General features: G+C 36.9%; 2 pseudogenes; one reads left to right on the plus strand and one right to left on the minus strand.

The window, feature by feature from the left end:
* Positions 1–3,480: 3,480 nt before the first annotated feature.
* On the plus strand, positions 3,481–5,937 carry LOC122344880 (annotated as a pseudogene).
* A 4,282-nt stretch (positions 5,938–10,219) lies between these two features.
* Positions 10,220–12,264, minus strand: LOC122344909 (annotated as a pseudogene).
* Between the last annotated feature and the right edge of the window lie 1,327 nt (positions 12,265–13,591).

The following is a 13,591-nucleotide window of genomic DNA, read 5'->3' on the forward strand; positions in this document are numbered from 1 at the left end:
ACACATAACTAAATGTATTATTGTTGTACCCATTTGTATTGTATCAGATGAAATACAGCCCTCCTTATACAAATCAAAGCAGATAAACAAACAAATATGCATATTTCTCTTTACCAAGCATCCATAAAAGTAGAACTAAATGATAAAATAAGGTTTAAGTGCAGCAGCAAACACCCTGCCAGTTCTAAAAGGAAGCAAAATATAACAACAACAAAAAACTAACAAACAAACAAACAAACAAAAAAACCCACAATTTACATGCATCTTTAACCTTAATCATTCTGGTTGTATTAAAACGAAAGATTTGCCTTATTGTTATTTTTTTTTTTCCCCAGGAGTTTAAAGAACTTACATTTTGCAGTGCGCTGTGTTTTAGAGTCATAAACATTACAAGCGTACTAAAACATAGCTAAAACAGCTTCTTATAAATCCGTAAGAGATTTGAGTGCATTCCAAACACATATCATCTTCATTCTTACTATCAGAGCATTATGTACTGCACCTAGCAACCCTTTTGAAAAGAACTCAAAATAACCTCCTGTCGGATGAAGGATAAAGGAGGAAAATATCATTTAGTTTTACTCGCCTCCAGGCATGTTTAAAATAACTCTTGCTTCATCAATATTTCCAATAACAAAGCGAGATTCTTTGTTTTCATTTCACATTCATTCTCGCTCATAAAAAATGGTTCTAGCGTAACTTGTTTCATCAAGTGAGTAAAATATGTTTCTGTAAACAGCGAACTCCGCGCAAACACCTTGATGTCAGTCATAACTCAAAATGTGTGAAATGAAGCGTCTGTGACAAGTTTAAAATACGTCAAAACAGCTCGGCCAATAACCAAGGATTTAATGTTATGGTCTACACAGCGACAGCTGGAAATGCATTAGTTAATCTATTGTTTTCAAAAAAAAAAAAAAAAAAAAAAAAAAAAAGTTTCAAGAACACTGTATTCTTGGGTGAACCATCTGTGCTTTCCTCAATAACCTTCAGCTGCTCCAGGAATACCTGAGCCAATGTCGTGTAATATATACATGTATGTAAATCAGCTGCCACATCGGATTTTTTTTTTTTTTGTCCAAAACCATTTCATAGCATCAATATAGCCTGAAACAACTGAGAATACATAATATGATAGAAATACTACGTGATATCATAAAAGTGATAAAAATGTCACTGCATATTTAATTTGGTATTGCCTTTTAACTGAACTGCCTTTGCAAATGCCATATTGTAGCCTTGAGGTGGTTGAATTTATGATTGAGGTATGTTTGGTCAGTGTGTGCAAAAGAAGGTTTTTTTTTTTTTTTTTTTGGGATGAGAAGTCACTAAATATTGTCTCAGACAGACATCGAGCCTCATTGTTGAATAAGCAGTGCCCCTGCAGAAGATGTATTAAACTGATCCCACGTTTTTCAAAATATAGATTTTATTTTTTCATAAGAACAGATTTAGAGAGATTCAGCATTCAATCGACCAATTTATTGACCTCTGTAGTAAATGGGTGCCGCCAGAACAAAAGCTCAAAGAAGAAAAAACCACCACAGTAAGAGATCAGCACAGTTCAGTACATGAATTAAATTGTCTTGTGAAGTAAAGTGCTGCGAGAACGTTGCATCCATCATTAAGACATTTTATCTGTAAAACTTTATTTCTGGCCTACAATCCATCCATAACCTTATAGTAAGTCTTCTAGTGGAAAAAGCTCATCCCACGTTGTCCTCTCAGAACAAAATCTATTACCATACTTTTAGAGTTGTTTTGTAATGTTTTCCCTTGTAAATTATTGATTTTCCCTGGAGAATGCAATACTATGGATCGAGAAGTTTTAGCCGAAGCGAAGTCAACGTCTTGATTAATTGGTTTCTCATAAACAAACAGCTTTTCCACTTCATAAGATGGTAAATGAGTCGTGTTGATTATTTGTGGATTACTGCTATGTTTTTATCAGCTGTACTCATTGTGACGGCATCCATTCACTGCAGAGGAAACATTAGTGAGCAGCTGATTTCAAGTGACTCTTCTACATATCAGATGGCTTGAGGGTATACTTTTTAATTTTGGGATGAACGAACTCTGGCTTCATATAATATAATCATATAATTTTGGCCTCAAGGTCAACAAGCAAACATGACCACTACCTTAATAAAAAGTAACTTCTCAATTTCAAATATTCTCTTTCAGGCTGTACATCAGAAATAATAATAATAATAATAATAATAATAATAATAATAATAATAATAAAATATCATTGTAGATGTACATGTAGATCACATCAAATGGATTAACCAAATATAATGTAGATTATTTATTTTATATTTAAATAATTTATATTTATTTAAATTTTACAGTCTATATCATCTTTGTGTAGAAATGAGAAGTGTGAATTACAGTAAAATGAATATTCACTATCTGTTTTCAAAGGCATCACGCTTCCAGACCTATGAATTTCTATGCTGATAGCAAAAGCCTTTTCCATAGTGATAGATGATAATAAATGTGAACTCTATTATCTTTTTGTTTGATACACAATAATAGGCAGATGCTATTGAATTAAAAATTATAAATTCGAATTATAAAGCACAAATCAATGTCTGCCTTTCCAAAGGCAGTCTAACTACTCTGTAATCACATGGGAGCAGTTCACATCGTCATGTAGCATCATGCATAAAAATAGAAAGTAGGCTATGCCTGATAATCTCAGCTGGACTGTCAAGGCCCTTCTTTACGATGCGTTTCCTGTAAAAAAAAAAAAAAAAAAAAAAAAACTTCTTGACACGCACAGTTGCTAAAAAGATTTTTACGGTCCCATCCAGTCCTTGGCTTTGGATTTATTGCTGAGAGAGTTATGCCAACGTTCAACCATTTAAAAATTCCCACTATTTAAAATGCACATGTGGAAATTTTGTTTGACTTGCCTAGCAGCAAAAATCACCATATAAATACAGACCATAAAATAATTGTTCCGCAAGTCAAATGCATTATCACACTTGGCAGCCACAAAAAAAATACAAATTAGTCAATACTGAATTTACATGCAGCTGATAACAGTATCATAAGAAACTGGTACTAACCTGTAATTCTATTCCAGGTATATTTCCGTTCTCCAATCCCGAGCCAGTCATTGGCCAGTTAAATCAGGAAGTACACACTGTGACTTGTCCGTCATCCAAAAACATCCGATTTAAAACTCGAGCTCCCACTTTTATAATTAACGTTACCACTTAAAAAATATTATTAATATTATTAATATATTATTAATATAACTTAAACATTCATCTTGAAATGTAGACTGCGTTGGGAACATTAATAAATAAATGTTTACGTGAATGAGTCGTTCATTTGAGTCGGATCTTTTCAAAGAAACAGCTTCAAAGAGCCATAAACCATTTGTTTACGAACAGTTCAGAACAAGGAGGCGACACTTTTAGTTTTGGGCGACAGAATAAATATCACAAATAAAAAGTACTGTCTGGAAATATTTTGCATCTTTAGCTGGATTCATAACTATAACAAACAAAATGGCAATAAACAGGCTTTTTAATAACGCAGTGCGCACACGTATGTTTTATTACACAACATTAATAGACTTGAACGCAGGGACCGCGTGATGACGCAATGTCTTCATGACGTAAAATGGAACGTTTTTAAAAGAACTGTTCAAAAGAATCGATTCCGGAAAACGAGTCGAATGTTCTATTGCCTATCCCACTGTCTGTTTTAGCTTTTTTCGACATAATGTCATACTCTCTAAATCTCTTATAATTGCGAAATAGGTCATTTGTTTTGTAAGCGCGACACAATAATGATTTACTAAAAGGGGTGCGAAGTTTGTTCTTTGGTTCCGACGCGTGTTTTGTATGTTGCCTGAACTTTCACCTCGATTCCCACAGCCCAGCAGGACCGTGTGGATTTGACAGAATAGTGACAAGTCTAACACGAGCTTTTAACTTCGAGCATGCGTTGCCTGTTGAGCTTTTGGTAATTTATTCCTGGAAGAACCGCGTTCTGTTGCAGCCACATGGAAACTTTCATCAGCTTCAGTAACCAAAGTCAAGGAAGGGACCGTATATTCAGGTCAGTGTGTATATCAAAACTTGTCATCCGTCAAATCGATATCGGATTGAAATGCCTCCGTAAAGACGAGCTGGACTACGTCTGAACGTTTGGTTTTGTTTGTTTGTTTGCTTGCTTGCTTTAGAGCAACCCAATATGCATGTGCTCTGGCAGAAATACCTGCTGAGAAATGAAGCGAAGAGAAAAGAGCTGGTGAAAAAGCTGCAGTTTCTGGAGTCCAATATGAGTTCGGGGCGGAAGCGTAAGAATGAGCGTTTGCTGTTACATAACAATCACATACAAAACAAAACTTCTCTCGTTTCTTTGTCAGTACTTACTGTTCCAGCATTACTCTTGCGGTTTATGTCAGATATTTACATTCTCTAGTGCATACGGTCCTATCAGTATAGAAACGTTTAATTATTGACAAGGTTTCCTTCTTTTTCTCTCCATTGTTTAACATCGAATGGGGATTGTAACAAAATATAAACTATATTATTGCATATCTCTGTATGCAAAGTTGAACACATATAAGTATATGCAACTTTACCTGCATACATTCGGTGTACACTCATAAAACGACATGGAACTTGATTGTTTATATCAGTGCAAAATATACTATATTAATTCGCTAAACCTGACTATAAAACATTACAAAAATTCAAATCATGATTTTGTTTAAAGTTGCTTTAAAATGGCACTTGTGAAAAGTGCTATACAAATAAAACTGACTTACCTAGACTAGCGGTCTAACTAATAAGATTAAACATGACTACAGCAGGCGCAGGAGTGTATCAAATAATTATTAGTAATTAGTAATAATTATTATTAGTTTCATTTGGGATATTGCCAAGTATGTGATGATGATTACTTACTGATGACTGATTAAAGAAGGGCTACTAATGGAATAAATAAAATATGAAAATATCAAGTATTTGATTTGAGTGTTAATGCACTTGTTAACTTGTATGGTTTTGGGGAATATGGACTTTACATAAGTTTATATATATATATATATATATATATATATATATATATATATATATATATATATATATATATATATAACATAAAAATACACACCCCACAGAAAGGATAATATCAGGAATGTATCTGCTCTTCATTTTTTCAGTTTTCAGGCTTGGGAACACCATCAACTCGATCCATGCGGCCAAGAGCACTCTTCACATTTCTGACCCCATTTTGCGCTTTTGCCTTACTTTTACCAATCTCAACGTGTGCCTTGTATTTCATCTGTGACAACGTACTCTGGGCCAGAAGTATCGGGCTGATACAAGACATCGACAAAGAGCGCTGGAGCTTGAACTCCACTGCTTCTATTTCCTGTCCTTGGTCACGAATCTAACCAGAGACGCGTCTATGTGATCATCCAGCTCATGGTGCAGAAGTCCGGGAACGACACTTCAAGCAAAAATGGAGCAGCACCTCAGCGAAAGCCCGGACGTGGCCTGCGTCATCGTGCCTCAGCTCGTACGTTCCTCTTCCTTCTCCTCGAGAGCCTCAGAAGCGAACCGTCTGTGGCTCTCGATACCGATAAAAACGTCTGCGACCTTTTCATTCCGCTCGACAAACTGGGCATTTACCAAACAAATGCAGGGGTGGTGGGCTTCTGCGGCCTCGTTTCTTCTATTTTGGGCATATTGTCAGTTTTGAGGCCCGGCCTCAAGATCAAGCCGTGATTTGGGAATGAGGAAAAGACTTTAGGAACATCCAAAATGTCTTGCATAAGAAAACTTTTCTAACAGATGTTTTGAATTCGTTTTAGTGTGGGATTAGACTACTGTTGAACTTGCTTTTTTTAAAGGGATCGATTTAATAGTATAAAGGGAGACAGGAGAGCAGCGCATACCCATAATGCAGCAGCGCGCACCTGCAGGGGCTGTTCTGCACAACATAATAATAAAAATAATAGCGTCATTTAGATAAGATTTTACAGTGTGGGTTTGAGCATGCTGTGTACACTTTCATTAAATAGAGTGCCTTGCTGTATCTGTTATATTATGTAGCCTTAGTGAAATAATACCATCTGTATATAATGCAGTATTTGTAGTTTTAATAGAGATCATGTCACTTTGGTACTGAGGATACTGAAACACGCGGGTTCATAAAAATGCATTTTGGAACTTTCCAACATAAAAATGCTCTTTTGTGATAGCAGATGCTCAACTTCCTGAGATATGTGCTTAATATTTAGTCTCTTCTACATGGAAAACCATCTGTGAAATTAGATATTCTACCTCGTTCTGACAGATCCGTAGTTGTTTACAGATGTGCGTTTGATTTTTAGTGCCAGACAGAGTTTTGTTGGGGTTTTTTTTTTTTTTTTTCAATTTTGGTTTCTCATGACAAAAGATAAGTTATTACATTCCGATTCGACATATTTGCTTGTCAGCTCAAACTGCTTTAAAACAAACTGTGAACTTTTAATAAAGGATTTTTTATGCACCGTTGAAAAGGTTTTGGTCTATTTCTCACTTGTCTTCAAAGATAGAATTTCAATAGTTTGTCCTCACATTGCACAGATTTAAAATGGTATTATTATTGACCGTTTGTACTGGTTTAGTTTTAAACTCACTACTACTACACCACGAACCTAGACTAGATTTAAAGGTCTCAACTATTTTTTTATTTGGACGGGTCTCTGAGGTCTGCAGATTTTTGCATAAAAAGTTATTTTCTGTCCTGTTTTGTGAGTTTTAACAGCCTACATAGATGGTTAAAACTGCGTAAGTGCCAACTACGTATAAAATCTGTAATAACTGACAAGCGATGGAGATCACATAATGAAAAGAACTACTTTTGGACAAAGTTCATCACCCCTTTAAAGTCAAAATGTAACTAAACATAATGAATAAACTGTAGAATCGCATTAAGATCAACAACATGCATGAAGAAAATAGCTGAATTAAATTTCTATTTCACGCTGACTTGAAAGCTTTATTCATCCACATTCAGGACTGGAAATAAAAAATAGAGCTGTGCTAGTTTACTTGAAACTTTGTGTTAGGATCATCAGGGTGTGAGAGACTTCTAAACTAGTGCTGCTTTAGTATTACACTATTACACTGCATTATTTTAAGCTGACTTTTATTTTTAGATGTTCAGGTGAAGATAATGGAGGAAATTACATTGCTCCCTTTGACGAGTGACGACTAAATAATGCTCTGCTCACTTAAAAGTCTCCACTAACAAGGGAACAAGGATGATCGCTATAAATCAAGGAAAATCACTATAAACCGTTCAAGTAAACGATATCCGATCGTATTGTGGTTTTAGTTTACAGATAAAAATGAGCCGAAAAAGACATTTAACTCAAAGTAGTAAGTGCCCATAAAAAGAAAGCAATGTAACAACAGTTCGCTAACTGGAGTCAAATCAGAAGACATTTTCATTGTATTAAGTTAATGTGGTCCAGTTTATTTAAGGCATCTACATCAATACATGAAGTTGCCCCATGAAAGAATGAAACAAACTGTTAACAATATAAAGAGAAATGCTATTTTGGCAAATCTATCAGTGTTCCAGCCAGATAACAAATCAGGATCAAGGATTAGAGGAACTAACACTGTAGTGACATAAATAACAGATCAGCAGTCTCCACAAGAGAAATGTCAAAGCGCAAAAGTGACACAAAAATACTTCCATAATGTACATGAAGCTATGGGCATGAACAGGAATGACACGGACATAAGAGGGACTTTGGAAAGTCTCTGCTTTTATAACGTTTGGTGTTTGCGTCGGGTCGTTACGTAAAGCAGAAGACCAATGAGATCCTCCATCAAGTACTACATTCTGGGAAAACAGACATACCCTATACTTTCATTCACATAAAACAGGACCAGAACGAAAATCAGGATTCAGAGAAAGCCTGACGCGGGTCTATGAAGGTCTCCTTCATGCTTTAAAGGAAAAAACGCAGAGAGTTCATTCAAACTTCAAGAAATTAAGCCTCAATAAAAAAAATCGTCAAATTTCCTGTAACATATCCAATAGATCGGGTAAGAAATTGTTTGCTTCTTTTTTTTCTATTAAATCAATACATTTTTTATTTTTAAAAAAAAAAGATAAAAGAAAAATTAATGTGCTTCAAAACATGATTGTTTCTGCTGTTTAGTGTCCAAATAATAATAATAATAATAATAGCAATAATAATAATAATAATGTTATAAACATCATTATTTAAGGACACAGTGTGCTGTAGTGGTTTGAGCACTGGACCCTGGACACAAAAATCATGAGAAAATTATCACTTTATCGATTTTGAACTGTCAAGCTTAAGCACCTTTCCTCTCATTACCACGATTGGCTAAAGAAATCAAGATTAAATTTGCATCCCAGAGCTCACCGTGCAGCTACACACAAAAGAGGAAGGTCTCGTCTAGTTAAGAGTCTGACGGCGGACGTTCATATGACGGATTGCACCCTCGTACTCTACAGAGTTTGGTAGGTCCACCTTCCAGGTTTCCCTTATTCTATCCAGTGATTAAACGCTCTATTATAGATGTCGAGATCTTACAAGTGTACAAATATACATTCAGTAAAATATCAAAATAGAAACTGTGCTTAAGTTCTCTGATAAATCACTGACAGACCGAGCACAGTACAGATAATCATCTCTCATCGTCCAGGCTTTATGATTGTACCACCAGCGGCCACGGCCCTGAAAGTCAGAGCTCGGAGCCCAGGTTAGAAGATCACGGGCAACTGTTACACATATGCTGCATTTGGGTAGGGAAGAAAAAAAAATTATATTTTGGCTTATGTTGTGTCCCAAGGCTAACCAATTCCTCACTTTTTACGAACAAACAAACAAACAAATAAAAAAAAAAAAAAAAAAAAAAAAAGTTTACTTTAAAGGGCTTAAGTCACTAGTCGGAGGTCTTGGCCTTTGTTTGATAGTTTGGGCTTAGATCCTCAGCCTCCACCGTTTACCCACAGTTAGTGTGGGAGGAACCTCCTCGATGGAAATGCCTTGTCCTGCTTAACAGACATTTGGTCCTGGTTTATTTCCACTGAGGAGTCGTTTGGAAGGAGGAGGAGGAGGAGGAGAGTGGAGCGGCTGGCACTAGGAGGGTGCTTGTGTGCGGTCATAGTCCAGAATCAGGCCTTTGATGTGTGACAGTTTCTGATGGAGATATTACGCAGCGCTTCTTTTCTTCCGGTAGCCTGGAAACTTCTGCGGAGACAAAAAAAAAAAAATGTATGCGCATTAGAGCCGGGCATCAGTACCGATTTCTTGCTTTAGCTTTGTAACAGTCGTTTGTCTGTAACTGAAATATTATTAGCTGTCAATGGCGACATCTGCTGGACGGAAGGTTCAATACAAATCATGTGCAGTGTAGCACAGGCATAGAGAATATGAGAGCAAGAAGGTGCAGTGCAAAGGGACATGATTAGATATTATTAAAACGGTTTTCATGAGCTGAAATAAAGCTAAAGAAAACGTAAATATTAAATGGAAAAACTTAAACTTATGAAAACTAATGAAAATTTGAAAAGTTGCCTTGCCCTCTAATTGAAACAATAAGAAGTAAAATTACTAAAACTCATAAATTTAAACAAATATAAAAATTTGTATATATTAATATTAAATGCAAAAGCCTACTGAAAAATGTATAAATATTATAATAGATAAAAACTGAAATAATTATGGAGTTTTAAGAATTTATAACAGTTTACGTAAACAGGGTTCATAGTTATGCAAAATGTCAAATTCAAACACTACCGACATAATACAATTATGAACACATAATACAATTCTCTTACCTTCTTATACTTCCTATACTTCTCCATTATTTGATCTTCCATTACCTAGAACAAAAAAAAAAATCATATTAATCTAAAAAACCTCTGACATTATGCATTATGTAACTGTTATATAACGTGTTCTAAAGCATTATCTTGTAAAACAAAGACACATTTCTACATGTAACCTTTAAGCCATTGCGCCAGTCTTCAGCGTCACATGACCCTTCAGAAATCATTTGATGCTCAATAAGAACAGTCCTCATTAGAATCACTCTATCTGACTCTCTGTCTATCCATCCATCCGTCAACAGGAAGACATGTTTTAGGACTATATGATAAATAAAAGTTCTAAAGCAGTTTTGGGAAATTTTTCTGTAACATCATAAGCGTATAAATGTCACCTTTGCTCAATTTAAAGAAACATTCTTAAGTACAAGTCTCTTTAACAGTAGTTTCTATGATGTATTTTCCCATACCTTATACTTGTGTCCCGGAGACAGCGTCTTTATCTTGGATCCCAGCTGAACAAACATCTCTGTGACTTTCCCTATGCGTTCATGAAGGTCCCTGTACTGCGTCATATTCCGCACAAAAATCCTCTTTGTATCTCTGCCGCTGCTCAGAGCCTGTAATAACGTTGTATTTTCTGGAAAAAAATTAATTCCTTGAATGAACTAAACCATTTAACAATAGCAATAATTCAAGTGGCTGGGCGGAATCCCAAGAGAAACCAGTAGGTGGCGCTACATGTTAAAAATAATTGCGTGTTCTCATTCTTGGGTTGTTTGTCTGAAACCACCAGTTCCTTTAAAAGCTCAAATACATTTAACGCAAACAATCGTTCTATATTTTAACTTGAGTTCTTACGTTTCGTTCTGCTCCTTAATCATCAGCGGACAATCTCCACCTTGTAATTGCAGAAGCGCAAAGCAGTACAATAAACCAAAAATCTGGTCTTACTTACAATAAATAGTCAGGCAGGTCATCGGGCGAGCACGGGTGACAGGTGTGTTGGGTCGTCCATGGTCTGCACAAACACAGGCGAGAATGATAAAGAGCTTTTATGTAATCTGCGCTCGCCAAACATATCAAAGCGCCATGCTGGCGGGTTGATGGGAGTCATTTATCAATCTTGCGATAAGGGACGTGGGGGCGCTGCGTCGCGCCAACAAAGGCTGCCTGACAAGACGTCTAGCTCGAGGCGACGGTCAAAGTGGGCTCTGCACGTTTTACAGTGGGTCAGCCAGCTGTTGGTGAGATTAATCATCCACCCGGCGCTAGGAAGGGCGCGAGGCGAGCAGTCACCTCGCCGCGCACGCAAACATGCAGGAATATTTCCTGAATTGCTCGACAAGTCCAAACCTGTTTTGCCATCACTTCACTTCAGATGGCGTCTCACAGTGAGCCACTTCTGAGATGGCAGAGCTAACACTGGGATGGGTTTTCTTTTACAGCACAGTAGTTATTCAGCATCAAAACATGCAAATAGGCCAACAAATAGAAAATGTAATAATTGTAACTAATTATCAATTGTAATGTATTACTAAGTAATTATACAATTAGTATTCAACATTCCACTTATATACACTTTTTTTTTTTTTTTTTTCATTCTGTTGATGCTGCAAAACTAAAATATTAGTTGAATTTAAAAGAAACGTTTTGTGTTTTGGAGTTAGGGCTGCTTGTTATTTTTATTTTTTTGTACTTTTCAATGTTGTTTAAAAAGTTGAAAATATGTATGTTATTAAGAAACCCGATAAAGAAAATCTGGAACCGAGGGTGCGGAATTGTTTTAAATCTAAAATATTGAGAAAATCGCCTTTAAATTTATTTCAATAAAAGTTCTGAACAATGCACGTTATTATTTTGATCGTTAATGGTAGAAATGTAACAAATATCTTCACGGAACACAATCTTTACTTAATATCCTAATGATTTTTGGCATAAGCGATCATTTTGACCATACAATGTATTTTTGGCTATTGCTGGAAATATACCAGTGCGACCAAATTTGAACCCACCATTAATATTTTCCTGGTTCTGTTTGAGGTCCGGGCTGGTCTCGACCCACTCAGGTTTTAATCTCTCCCTCTCCTTTTCTTTATGCTTCTTGGACTTCTTTTGTGCTGGCCGTTTGCGAGCTGCTGTTCAGTGCAGATTTCTGGTTCAGTTCGTGGGTGTTTGGGGCTGGGCCCGGCGGCTGCTGCGCTGGTTCCGGCTGTTCTGGTTTGGGTACGCTGTTGGACTCCGCGAGCTTGTGCCGCTGGTAAAGACCATCGGGGCTCTGCTGAGCCACGCCGCTGCTCCTTTGCAAACTTGCGTTTCCGTGAGTGGAAGAGCTACGGCTCACGGAGGAGCCGAGATGTCCGTTGGAAGGAGATTGCGAGGGCATGCTCTGGTCTAATAAACGTTGCTTTTTCGGCGTCTGACTTTCTGGATGGTCGAAGGCACTGCTGGCGTTTCTGGGAGGAAAGAAAGAAGGGAGATTTCACAAACTTTGCAGATGGAAAGCGGCAATGCTGTGGACCGGCAGCTTAATTGGCTCCTGCAAACAGCAGCGACCGAAGCGCCTCCAGCATCTCCATAAATAAAGAGCAGACGGCGCCAAACATGATCTTCACAAGAAAAAAAAAACAAAAAAAGAGGCTCTTATTCTAATCTCAGGTATATCAATCACAAACCTGTTTTAGTGCACACAAGAAACTGCAGTCCATTGCATAGATACTACAGCGTGCAACAAGCTTTAAGATGAGATGTAGGAAAAGTATCGCTTCTTTTATAGGTGCGTATTTACCATGGAGAGATTCTTGACAGGGGCTGAGCTGGGATGGAGAATCCCTGAGGTTTTGTGGAATGAATGGCTGGACTGGAGGCTTTTCAACTGGCTGCTGCTGCTGCTGCTGAGAGGCTGGAGTTTTCTGGAATATCAAGAGAGTGAGACGCCGTCAAATTGCCATCGGGAAACCTTTGCCAATTAAAATCTGAAACAAATCCGTGAACCGTCCCAAGCGGAGATCAACTTCCCAGATCAGATAGCTGTTGCACTTGCAGGAAATGGAGGAACTAAGCGGGAAGAAATGTAAAGCTAAGGGTCGAGAGTCTAAATTGCATTAGTGTTAATCGGGTTTGACTGCGGTGTAAAAACATTATACACTTGCGCAACATTCGTTCGGTCGGAGAGCCGGGGATGTTAGTCTAGTTTAGCATTTCCGGGTAGCTGATAACATCTGCAGTGGGACTGGCAAAAGCCTTGCTAATGTCCAGTAGCGAGAACAATGGTGCCAGAGACATTCCTACTCCAGCTGGAACTTTCCTCTGGCAATCTGCTTCCTACAGCTCCTTCCTCTCATTAGAGCTGCTTTTTCATCACACGGAGGATCGTTCTTCACGAGAGACTTGCTTCAGTGCCTGACAAACCTGAAGTACTAAACTACTAAAAACAATGTAAAACTTTGATCACATCTAAAATAAAGGTTTTGTTTACGTAAACTGTGTTTGTTTATTATGTATGTAAATACACACATATTTAGGATATATATATATATATATATATATATATATATATATATATATATATAGATATACACACAAACAAATCAATTCAATCGATCAGATATGTTATTAACATTGTTGCAAAATATATCTCTATATGCTAGAAATGCAGTTCTTTTTAAACTTTCTATTGAAGGGTCCTTAAAATGCATTGTGAGTTCAACAGAAATATTAGAATGGTTTCAACATTGATTATAGTAAGAAATGTTTCTTG

This window comes from Puntigrus tetrazona, chromosome 5, assembly GCF_018831695.1.
Source record: "Puntigrus tetrazona isolate hp1 chromosome 5, ASM1883169v1, whole genome shotgun sequence".
In the NCBI taxonomy this organism is placed as follows: Eukaryota; Metazoa; Chordata; class Actinopteri; order Cypriniformes; family Cyprinidae; genus Puntigrus; species Puntigrus tetrazona.